The following is a 13659-nucleotide window of genomic DNA, read 5'->3' on the forward strand; positions in this document are numbered from 1 at the left end:
GGGGGTCTTTCAGATGCAATAGTTCTCTCTGTTAGGTACAAGAGGTCTATATTGGCTACAGAGGAGCACAGCCTTTCATGGGCTGTAGTGGTGCAACACAAGGCCAACAGACAGACAAGGGTCCAGTGCCTCGAACATTAGAGAAAAACAAAAACACTGAGCGTCAATGCATTGCATGCATGCTGTAAACAATGTGTCAATGCATGCTGTTACTCTGAAATGGACACAAGAGCGGACCCAGAGCCAATTCAATCTCTCTCTTTCTATTCAGCCCTGTTTCATGTTGTCTGTACATAAAGATGGAGATGGAGAGATGAAGAGTGAAGGAGAGGGATGGAGAGTAAGAGGGAAGGCGTTGGTCCTCTGCTCTCCCACTCGTCTTGGCATCCTACCGTCTGTATCACAAGGGGACAAAGAACACAGCTATATTTAAGGCCACTCCGTATAAAAACAAACATGGACACACCCACACAGGTTCCTAGGTCCATTCAGCCATAATTTAGGCCACTGTGTTCAGTCAGCTCTGCTCTGCTCATTGTCAGTGCTATTTGCAAGGCCTTTTACTTTGACATGAAGAGGACTGTGCCGTCCGCACCTCCAAGGTTTGTTCATTTTCTGTAGTGAAGGCAGAGCACTGATGGTCAGCCATGTTAACATTGATCTGTACCTCTTTACGGTAGGGAAGGCTTTTGTTCAGAGATGGAGACCAGTCTTAGAAAGATGTCATTTTTCATGACACAAAGCAAATTTGTGGGAAAAAAACGATAACATTTATATGAGATGGAAGGAGTGGAAGACCACATAGTTGATCAATGGCTAGATAGAGGTTTGAAAAGGTTTGTACATTAATTCATTTGTTTGGTTACCATCTCCTCTCCACATACGATTACGTCCACACACTTTTAGACAGTCCACTCCTCTCACCCAGCTACCTCTTGTCCTTGGTCTCACCTTTTAGTCTATTACAGTAATAAACGTGCACTGTGTACGCTCATAACTGCCAACAAGGGTCAAGGGAAGCAAAAGGCAAAGCACTATGACAAATGTGGAATATATGTCAATAAATAAACTCATACTGAGTTTCTATGTAGACTACAGGGTGGAAGAACATAAAAAAAGTGTCACCTACTCATAACACAGTGGTGTTCAGCGTCCGTGCTCACAATACTTCTACGTAACGTTAGATTTTTTTTTTTTTTAAGTAACGGGATAATAAAATAATAAAATATGAAATAGTTTTTAGCAAGGCTGAGAGAGAAAGGCAGAGAGACCTGCACTACCCTGTGCTGGCTGACCTACAGGGCTCTATAAGAGGACCATGAGAAGATTTTACAGCCTGTACTTCTGCTGCTGCTCTCTGTCATTTCTGTGTTTAGTGTGTGTGTGTGTGTGCGCATGGTTGTGTGTATAATGGCATGAGTCATGGCTATATGGCTGTGCTCAGCTGTGGGTCTCTTTATGGCACTCATACCTATGATTGGGAACCAGAAGAACGTCAATGTGGACTATCGTTACCCCAAGTGTAGGCTGACCTCGAACCAGCAACCCTGTGTCATTGGTTCTGCTGAGTGCCATGTACATGGGGGCCGGGAGAGAGAAGATAGAGAGAGAGAGAAAGGTGAGAGAAAGATAGAGAAAGAGAGAATACAGATTATTGGAGGAGTGGTGGGATCCTAGGTTAATTTCAGGTGTTGTGGAACAGTTTTTAATATATGTGTATATGTGCTCCTGTGTGTGTGTGTGTGTGTGTGTGTGTGTGTGTGTTTAATACAGATCCTGCAGCAGTGTGGTGGACAGAGGAGGGGTGTGTGTTATAGGGGATAATTGGTTTTGGGGTTGCCACAGATGGGTCCGGATGATCTGGTAATGAAGGCGAGGACAGAGGAAGGGACCATCAAGGACAAACCAGTTTTAATGCTCAGCTCTCCCTATCTATTCTTCACCATCACACCACCATGGCTCTATCAGTGTTGCTGGGATGGAGATTCAATGGTACTGTGTTGTGGTTGTTGCCCACTTATTTGGTCCATATTTTCAGGTGCAGAGCTGTCTTGATCCACAGCTGGATTTTCTGCAGCATGTCCTACACTGAAACATATGCTACAGTGTATTTAGGGAGTCTGAGCTTGCTCCCATCACCACAGACATTCGGAGTGAGTGTTTACCCTATAAGAACTCACCACCAGGCGGGATGTCTCTGTGGAGTGAGCTGTTATAACAGCACGCCTGGAGGGCCACTGGATTCAGAGATGGCACCATAGGTTGAAAAGTGGTGTGGCATAATTCGTACATGTCTTTTCTGGGGCCTGGAGTTTTTCCTAATTTCATAATCTGGTCAGGTAAAACTTTGGGTCCTATTTGTAGGCTATGACTGTCACGACCTGACCGTAGAGATCCTTTTTATGTCTCTATTTTGGTTGGTCGGGGCGTGAGTTTGGGTGGGCATTCTATGTCTGGTGTTCTATGTTGTCCTTGTTTTGTATTTCTGTGTGTTTGGCCTGGTATGGTTCTCAGTCAGAGGCAGCTGTCTATCGTGGTCTCTGATTGAGAATCATACTTAGGTAGCCTGTTCCCACCTGTGTTTGTGGGTGGTTGTTTTCTGTTTAGTGTATGTCACCTTGCAGAACTGTTCGTTTATCGTTTTTGTTGTTTTGTTCTAGTATTCGTATTCATTAAAAGGAATTATGAATACTTAACACGCTGCACCTTGGTCTTCTCCTTCTCCTCTATACGACGATCGTTACAGAACCACCCACCAACAAAGGACCAAGCAGCGTGGGAACATGGACTCCTGGACATGGGAGGAAATTTTGGACGGCAAAGGACCATGGGCACAGCCGGGAGAGTATCGCCGTCCGAAAAAGGAGCTGGAGGCAGCAAAAGCAGAGCGGCGACACTACGAGGAATTGGCGCGAGGTAACGGGCACGAGAGGCAGCCCCATAAATCTTTTTTGGGGGGCGGTACACGGGGAGATTGGCGGACTCAGGTAGGAGACCTGAGCCAACTCCCTGTGCTTACCGTGGCGAGCGTCGTACTGGTCAGGCACCGTGCTATATGGTGGAGCGCACGGTGTCTCCAGTACGTGTTCATAGCCCGGTGCGCTACATCGCAGCTCCTCGCATCTGCCGGGCTAGAGTGGGCATCGAGCCAGGAGTGGGCATCGAGCCAGGAGGGATGATGCCGGCTCAGCGCATCTGGTCGGCATCATCTCCTCGGCCCGGGTTATCCTTCGCCAGCGTTGCGCACTGTGTCTCCAGTGCGTCTGCACAGCCCAGTGCGTCCTGTGCCTGCGCCCCGCAGAGCCAAAGTCACCATACAGCCAGGACGGGTTGTGCAGGCTTTTTTCTCGAGACCTCCAGTGCACCTCCACGGCCCGGTGTATCCGGTGCCTCGGCCAAGGACGAGGCCTCCTGCATGTCTCCCCAGCCTGGTGAGTCCTGTGCCTGTGCTAAGCCCTAATCCTCCTGCATGTCTCCCCAGCCTGGTGAGTCATGTGCCTTCTCCCAGAGTCAAGCCTCCAGTGATGATCCATGGCACGAAGCCTCCAGTGATGATCCATGGCCCGAAGCCTCCAGTGATGATCCATGGCAAGGAGCCTCCAGTGGTGATCCATGGCACGAAGCCTCCAGTGATGATCCATGGCACGAAGCCTCCAGTGATGATCCATGGCACGAAGCCTCCAGTGATGATCCATGGCAAGAAGCCTCCAGTGAGGATCCATGGCACGAAGCCTCCAACGAAGGACGTCAGTCCGGAGCCTCCAGCGACGCCCTCTAGTCCGGAGCCTCCAGCGACGCCCTCTAGTCCGGAGCCTCCAGCGACGGGCTTCAGTCCGGAGCCTCCAGCGACGGGCTTCAGTCAGGAGCAGCCAGAGTCTCCCTCCTGTCCGGAGCAGCCAGAGTCTCCCTCCTGTCCGGAGCAGCCAGAGTCTCCCTCCTGTCCGGAGCAGCCAGAGTCGCCCTCCTGTCCGGCGCAGCCAGAGTCTCCCTCCTGTCCGGCGCAGCCAGAGTCTCCCTCCTGTCCGGAGCAGCCAGAGTCTGCCTCCTGTCCGGAGCAGCCAGAGTCTGCCTCCTGTCCGGAGCAGCCAGAGTCTGCCTCCTGTCCGGAGCAGCCAGAGTCTGCCTCCTGTCCGGAGCAGCCAGAGTCTGCCTCCTGTCCGGAGCAGCCAGAGTCTCCCTCCTGTCCGGAACAGCCAGAGTCTCCCTCCTGTCCGGAGCAGCCAGAGTCTCCCTCCTGTTCGGAGCAGCCAGAGTCGCCCTCCTGTCCGGAGCAGCCAGAGTCGCCCTCCTGTCCGGAGCAGCCAGAGTCGCCCTCCTGTCCGGAGCAGCCAGAGTCGCCCTCCTGTCCGGGGCCCACTGCGAGGGTCCCCGGTCCGGGGTCGGCGGTAAGGGTCCCCGCTCAAGAGGCGCCACCTAAGTGGGCCAAGACTAAGGTGGAGCGGGGTCCACGTCCCGCACCAGAGCCGCCACCGCGGTGAAATGCCCACCCAGACCCTCCCCTATAGGTTCAGGTTTTGCGGCCGGAGTCCGCACATTTGGGGGGGGGGTACTGTCACGCTCTGACCGTAGAGATCCTTTTTATGTCTCTATTTTGGTTGGTCGGGGCGTGAGTTTGGGTGGGCATTCTATGTCTGGTGTTCTATGTTGTCCTTGTTTTGTATTTCTGTGTGTTTGGCCTGGTATGGTTCTCAATCAGAGGCACCCCCCTTGTAAATCGGATTAAGGTGCCTAATTTGAATAAGTTATTTAACCACTTTAGTTGCGATACAAACCTTATCAAAACATATAGGCCTGTGGGCTAGGCTACATGAGGTGTGCGACTATGATTCGATTAAGACGCAAAAAAAAGGCATTGTTTCTTTGCTGGGCATCATTCACTAGTGATAATATATAATTCACAAGTGATAGGCTAATATTGTCACCAAATCAGACTATTCTTCATTTAATCTTGTCTTTACATATACTAAATAATATGTGAAATTTGTTTGGATTTAGAATGGACCATTATCATGCACCTGTATCAAAACAGGGGCAGCAGAAAAGAATGTGTAATCTATGCACTTAAATAGCGAATGGAGGAAGCTTTCCCGTGGTTCATTTTTGTGCCAGCCAGGTAGGCTTTCCTCCTGTTGTAAAGATAAGCAATGTGTTAAATATTAGGAAAGTTGAGAAATAAATATAGTAAGTCTAGCAACATGAACTTATGCGTTCTCATGAAGTGTTTGATTAGATTTTCGATACATTTGCATTGATGTCAGAGTGATTAGAGGAACAATAGAGTGTTGAATACCAGGCAGTTAGCAAGTTTGGTAGGCTACAATCACGTGGAATTTGACTGCCTTCAATACCGCCAGTGTGGCGGTAATACGGTCACCGCAATAGCCCTAGGCTCAACTAACTCTTTGGCTCATTTTACCTCACTCTACCCCCTTTTATGCTGACAGGAAGACTTCTGTATCTCCACACACACGCGTGCACATGCACGCACACACACACAGCTTGCCCAGCCAGTGGACTTGAACCAATGAAATAGTCCCAAAAGTGCAGGCTCCAACAATTTGGTAATCTAGGCATGCTCAAGCCTCAATCTAACGTTTTAAGTATTTGAAAGAAAACAAATTTGAAGCCATGTCTAGCTCACTCACTCTCTCCTCACCCTTTCCTCCCCTCGTAGTTCAAACCTGATTGGGGTGAAAGTTATGTGCAGCCATAAAATATCTAGTATTTACTAAGCAGATAAGACAGTTTGAATGTACCATACTCTTCTCACTATAATTATTATTACCAGGATTTTTTAAACTGTTCTAAGAATTATGAAAAGTGCCCATTGATGGAGACTGGAATTTGAAGATCACATTTTTACCTGTGGTACTAAAAACGTACATGCTTTACCTTGCATGTCATAGCCAGCCAGCAGGTAGCGAAACTCCCCAAAATAGAAGAAAAGTGGTAGCACAACACCACAAATAAGAGTCCTGTCCAAGGTGTGTACTTGTCCATCAAGCTGCCTCGCTGCAGAAACAGGAGCTAGGCTCCTGCCCTTTGGGCACTGGCTTAGTTACTTACCCTACAGCAAATACAAAGATAACATACACATTCTTACTTACCCTACAGCAAATACAAAGATAACATACACATTCTTAGTTACCCTACAGCAAATACAAAGATAACATACACATTCTTACTTACCCTACAGCAAATACAAAGATAACATACACATTCTTAGTTACTTACCCTACAGCAAATACAAAGATAACATACACATTCTTAGTTACTTACCCTACAGCAAATACAAAGATAACATACACATTCTTACTTACCCTACAGCAAATACAAAGATAACATACACATTCTTAGTTACCCTACAGCAAATACAAAGATAACATACACATTCTTACTTACCCTACAGCAAATACAAAGATAACATACACATTCTTAGTTACTTACCCTACAGCAAATACAAAGATAACATACACATTCTTAGTTACTTACCCTACAGCAAATACAAAGATAACATACACATTCTTAGTTACTTACCCTACAGCAAATACAAAGATAACATACACATTCTTACTTACCCTACAGCAAATACAAAGATAACATACACATTCTTACCCTTTATCTCAAGTATGAAAACAAGTTAAATATGAATAAGAGCATCTGCCAAATTACTAAAATGTCAAATGTAAAAATCTCTCTCTCCTTCTTCACCGCTCTCTCCCTCTCCACTTGGACACACACAGATGGGCCAGTGTTGTTACAGTATGCTGGGCCAGCCACCGGAATGTGTGTGTGTGCGCGTGTCCGTGTGTGTGTGTGTAAGGCAGTACCATACACAGATGCCAGCTCTCCTCTGATCCACGTCCTATTAAAACAGCACCAATAGGACCAATCAACCGATCACTTTTTCAAACAGCCCTTTGTTCCCCTGAACCAACAACAGCTGGGAACTATTATCTGTCAGGACAGGACATAGGACACAGTGGCAGAAAGTATTGCCTTAGTTGCTAGTTAGTCCATTACATTGTGTCTGGCTAAAACTGTAGCGCTGTAAATTATATCTGTCCTACGGACGGTGTACCCCTCCACTCCCTTGTTGTATCGTTGCATCTGCCACAGTGCATCCTCAATAGGGTTGCAAAGGCAGGGTATATTATGGGAAATCACCAGTAAACTACCATAATTCCGGTAACTTAAGGAATACATGGAATTTTATCAGATGACATCTGATAGTCTTTTTGGGTACTTCAGATGATCACAGGTGTCTGTAATTTTCTCTGACGCTCCGTGTGGCATTATCACATGTAAAATATATTTTTTAAATCTAATAGAATGATTTTCAAATATAAAAATTGAATGACAAATCTGCATCCTAACTACACTGAACAAAAAATATAAAACGCAACGTGTAACAATTTTACTGAGTTACAGTTCATCAGTCAATTGAAATAAATTCATTAAACTCTAATCTATGGATTTCACATGACTGGGAACACAGATATGCATATGCTGGGCACAGATACCTTAAAAAAAGGTAGGGGCGTGGATCAGAAAACCAGTCAGTATCTGGTGTGACCGCCGTTTGTCTCATGCAGCACGACACACCTCCTTCTTGATCAGGCTGTTGATTGTGGCCAGGCTGTTGATTGTCCCACTCCTCTTCAATGGCTGTGTGAAGTTGCTGTATATTTGCGGGAACTGGAACACACTGTTGTATACGTCAATCCAGAGCATCCCAAACATGCTTAATGGGTGACATGTCTAGTGGGTATGTAGGCCATGGAAGAACTGAGAACTTTTACAGCGTCCAGGAATTGTGTACAGATCCTTGCGACATGGGGCTTTGCATTGTCATGCTGAAACATGAGGTGATGGCGGTGGATGAATGGCATGACAATGGGCCTCAGGATCTCGTCACGGTATCTCTGTGAATGCAAACGGCCATCGTTAAAATGCAATTGTGTTCATTGTCCATAGCTTATGCCTGCCCATACTATAACCCCACCGTCACCATGGGGCACTCTGTTCACAACGTTAACATCAGCAAACCGCTCACCCACATGACGCCATGCACGCTGTCTGCCATCTGCCCGGTACAGTTGAAACCAAGATTCATCTGTGAAGAGTACACTTTTCAGGCGTGCCAGTGAGGAGGTGAGCATTTGCCCACTGAAGTCGGTTACGACGCCGGATTACAGTCTGGTCAAGACCCTGGTGTGGACGACGAGCAAGCAGATGAGCTTCCCTGAGACAGTTTGTGCAGAAATTCTTCGGTTGTGTAAACCCACAGTTTCATCAGCTGTCTGGGTGGCTGGTCTCAAACAATCATGCAGGTGAAGAAGACGGCTGTGGAGGTCCTGGGCTGGCGTGGTTACACGTGGTCTGCGGTTGTGAGGCCGGTTGGACGTTCTGCCAAATTCTCTAAAATGACGTTGGAGGCGGCTTATGGTCTGGAAATTAACATTCAATTATCTGGTAACAGCTCTGGTGGATATTCCTGCAATCAGCCTGTCAATTGCACAGTCCCTCATAATTTGAGACTTCTGTGGCATTGTGTTGTGTGACAAAACTGCACATTTTAGAGTGGTCTTTAATTGTCCCCCAGCACAAGGTGCACCGGTGTAATGATCATGCTGTTTAATTAGCTTCCTGATATTCCACACCTGTCAGTTGGATAGATTATCTTGGCAAAGGAGAAATGCTCACTAACGATGTAAACAAATGTGTGTAAACAAAAGGGATGTAAACAAATGTGTGCAAAATACATTTTTGTGCATATTGAACATTTCTGGGATCTTTTATTTCACATGTTGCGTTTATATATATTTTTCAGTTTACAGTAGAAACCATTAACTTAGTGAATACCATTGGTGTTTAATATGAGGGTTTCCGCATGAAATATCCTTTATATATTTTGACACACTTATTTTTTTTATTTCACCTTTATTTAATCAGGTATGCCAGTTGAGAACAAGTTCTCATTTACAACTGCGACCTGGACAAGATAAAGCAAAGCAGTGCGACAAAAACAACACAGAGTTACACATAAACAAACGTACAGTCAATAACACAATAGAAAAATCTATGTACAGTGTGTGCAAATGTAGAAGAGTAGGGAGGTAAGGCAATAAATAGGCCATAGAGGCGAAATAACTACAATTTAGCATTAACACTGAAGTGATAGATGTGCAGATGATGATGTGCAAGTAGAGATACTGGGGTGCAAAAGAGCAAGAGGATGAACAACAATATGGGACAATATAACAATATAATATTTTATGGCAACATGTCTTCCAATGTGTCTGTAAATGTTTTGCGGGCCAAACTGGTGGCATTTCTGAAAAAAGACAATAGTTAGAAGAGTTGCAGAGGTAACAGAAAATAATGCCATTGTTGATTAGATGTTATTTCTATTAATTAGGCTATTTTCTCTTGAACCATAGTCTATCCACTAGAAACTCATGAACACGGATAAAATAATTAAATAAGAATACTATATTATTTGTTATTCAAGTATAAATTACCTAAATTACCATAGATTACCTGTTAATTATCAAAATTACAGTAACTTTGGTAGATTACCAACAGTTTTGCAAGCCTAATCCTCAATCTCTCCACTCCTAGCCTGGTCCAATACTGCTGTAGAGTAGCCAACTCTTCTGTCATTGTCAAACCTTGTATTCGCATCAGTAGGCTAAGTGACTGAAATGCATCAGAAAAGTATTGGAAAGTTTAGGAAAACATCAGAGAAGCTCATCAGGCCTAGTGTGTGTGTGTGTGTGTGTGTGTGTGTGTGTGTGTGTGTGTCTGTGTGTGTGTGTGTCTGTGTGTGTGTGTGTGTAGACAAGATCTGGATTGCTTTCAATTGCTAGACCAATGATCATGAGCACTCACCTCAACTTAGCTAACATTTCCCAGCCTAATTGTACCAAAGATCCAAAACGGAGATTCAGTGAAAACCAAAAATCTGACATTGATTGATTTATCAAGATGAGTTCCCATGCTTGTCTCAAAGCAGCGCAATGAATCTGTCCCAATCAAAATGGTTCTGAAATTATCAGTTGACCACACATGGCAATTGCTTTAGATTTATGGTAACCAGTGGTCTAGTGCTATTTTTATAGGTAGCCTACCAGAGCACTATTTTATTACTATTATAACTAAGCCATCATTTCTGAATGAAAGTTGGTACCGACATGAAGCCTATTGTATAAAATAATTTTAGAATAGGCCTATACATCAAATGCATCATCCAAATTGCATGATTGCCTACACATACTGTAAGTGGCTAAAGGGGGAAAAAAGAATACAATCCTAAAACACCAAATTAGGCCTACCTTATTATAAATTAGGCCATCATCACTGTCAATCGTGTTTTAGAGCAGATTAAGTTAAACACAACTACAGCACGAGAAGAAAAAAAACGTTTCAGCACAATCATCCTAAATTGTCATAAGAAATTACGTTTTTTTTTGTGTAACATTATCATGCTATTATATTATATTTGTTATGTAGAATACTGATTCATTAGGTGATCTTGGGAGACATAGCACTATTGAGAAGTGGCGTGCTCCGCTGCACACCGGCAGAACTACACCCCTGATTCTAACGTTGGATGACTTTGTGAGTTTCACATAACCACAGCTCTATGAATTAAGTGGCGCAACCATTTTTTTACACCACAGCAGCAGCACAAAATATTCAGGGCTGTCCCAAAATCATTCGGGGTTAAAGCCCTGAAAGCTAGGTCCTGGTAACGTCCATGCTGTGCACCTGCCAACTTTCCTTCAATTTGCAATTTGCTGAAACTATGTCACCAGAAAAAGCATCCGAGTGAGCGAAACAGCGCCCCTCTGTCTTACTATATGTAGCCCATGTATCTGATGCTGTCTGGCCAAAAAGAGTATGACATGCCATAATCTTTTTATTGAGACAGCATCAGACGCATGGGCTAAGCAAACAGTGGTAAGAAAAAGTATGTGAACCCTTTGGAATTACCTGGATATATGCATAAATGGGTCATCAAATGTGATCTGATCTTCATCTTCATGAGGTTAAGAAGAATCCTAGAGTGTCAGCTAAAGACTTACAGAAATCTCTGGAACATACTAACGTCTCTGTTGACGAGTCTACGAAACGTAAAACACTAAACAAGAATGGTGTTCATGGGAGGCCACCACGGAAGAAGCCACTGCTGTCCAAAAAAAACATTGCCGCATGTCTGAAGTTTGCAAAAGTGCACCTGGATGTTCCACAGCAGTACAGGCAAAATATTCTGTGGACAGATGAAACTACAGTTGAGTTGTTTGGAAGGAACACAAAACACTATGTGTGGAGAAAAAAAGGCACAGCACACCAACATCAAAACCTCATCCCAACTGTAAAGTATGGTGGAGGGAGCATCATGGTTTGGGGCTGCTTTGCTGCCTCAGGGCCTGGACAGCTTGCTATCATCGACGGAAAAATGAATTCCCAAGTTCATCAAGACATTTTGCAGGAGAATGTTAGGCTCTCTGTCCGCTAATTGAAGATCAACAGAAGTTGGGTGATGCAACAGGACAATGACCCAAAACACAGAACTAAATCAACAACAGAATGGCTTCAACAGAAGAAAATATGCTGTGGCATGACCTCAAGAGAGCAGTTCACACCAGACATCCCAAGAATATTGCTGAACTGTTTTGTAAAAAGCAATGGCCCAAAATTCTTCCTGACCGTTGTGCAGGTCTGATCAGCAACTACAGAAAACGTTTGGTTGAGGTTATTGCTGCCAAATGAGGGTCAACCAGTTATTAAATCCAAGGGTTCACATACTTTTCCCACCCTGCACTGTGAATGTTTACAATGTGTGTTCAATAAAGACATGAAAACATATAATTGTTTGTGTTTTATTAGTTTAGGCAGACTGTGTTTCTTGTCTATTGTTGTGACCTAGATGAAGTTCAGATCAAATTTTATGATCAATTTATGCAGAAATCCAGGTATTTCCAAAGGGTTCACATACTTTTCCTTGCCACTGTGCATGTCCTTCACATACAGTTGAAGTCAGAAGTTTACATACACCTTAGCCAAATACATTTAAACTCAGTTTTTCACAATTCCTGACATTTAATCATAGTATAAATTCCCTGTCTTACGTCAAGTTAGGATATCCAATTTATTTTAAGAATGTGAAATGTCAGAATAATAGTAGAGAATGATTGATGCCCGCTTTGATATCTTTCATCACATTCCCAGTGGGTCAGAAGTTTACATACACTCAATTAGTATTTGGTATCATTGCCTTTAAATTGTTTAACTTGGGTCAAACATTTTGGGTAGCCTTTCACAAGCTTCCCACAATAAGTTGGGTGAATTTTGGCCCATTCCTCCTGACAGAGCTGGTGTAACTGAGTAAGGTTTGTAGGCCTCCTTGCTCGCACAGGCTTTTTCAGTTCTGCCCACACATTTTCTATAGGATTGAGGTCAGGGCTTTCTGATGGCCACTCCAATACCTTGACTTTGTTGTCCTTAAGCCACAACTTTGGAAGTATGCTTGGGGTCATTGTTCATTTGGAAGACCCATTTGCGACCAAGCTTAAACTTCCTGACTGATGTCTTGAGATGTTGCTTCAATATATCCACATAATTTTCTTTCCTCATGATGCCATCTATTTTGTGAAGTGCACCAGTCCCTCTTGCAGCAAAGCACCCCCACAGCATGATGCTGCCACCCCCGGGCTTCACAGTTGGGATGGTGTTCTTCGGCTTGCAAGCCTCCCACCTTCTTCCTCCAAACATAACGATGGGCATTAATGGCCAAACAGTTCTATTTGTGTTTCATCAGACCAGAGGACATTTTTCCAAACGGTACGATCTTTGTCCCCATGTGCAGTGGCTTTTTAATGGCGGTTTTTGAGCAGTGGCTTCTTCCTTGCTGAGCGGCCTTTCAGGTTATGTCGATATAGGACTCGTTTTACTGTGGATCTAGATACTTTTGTACCCGTTTCCTTGAGCATCTTCACAAGGTCCTTTGCTGTTGTTCTGGGAATGATATGCACTTTTCACACCAAAGTACATTCATCTCTAGGAGACAGAACGAGTCTCCTTCCTGAGCGGTATGACGGCTGAGTGGTCGCATGGTGTTTATACTTGCATACTTTTGTATGTACAGATGAACGTGGTACCTTCAGGCGTTTGGAAATGGCTCCCAAGGATGAACCAGACTTGTGGAGGTCTACAATTGTTTTTCTGAGGTCTTGGTTTTTCTGAGGCACCAAGTTTGAAGGTAGGCCTTGAAATACATCCACAGGTACACCTCCAATTGACTCAAATTATGTCAATTAGCCTATCAGAAGCTTCTAAAGCCATGACATAATTTTCTGGAATTTTCCAAGCTGTTTAAAAAGGCACAGGCGACTTAGTGTATGTAAACTTCCAACCCACTGGAATTGTGATACAGTGAATTATAAGTGAAATAATCTATCTGTAAACAATTGTTGGAACAATTACTTGTGTCATGCACAAAGTAGATGTTCTAACCGACTTGCCAAAACTATAGTTTGTTTACAAGAAATTTGTGGAGTGGTTGAAAAACGAGTTGTAATGACTCCAACCTAGGTGTATGTAAACTTCCAACTTCAACTGTACATGTCCTCTGCCTCGATGACGATGGCAGTA

The sequence above is a fragment of the Salvelinus namaycush genome, chromosome 16 (genome assembly GCF_016432855.1).
Source record: "Salvelinus namaycush isolate Seneca chromosome 16, SaNama_1.0, whole genome shotgun sequence".
Classification (NCBI taxonomy): Eukaryota; Metazoa; Chordata; class Actinopteri; order Salmoniformes; family Salmonidae; genus Salvelinus; species Salvelinus namaycush.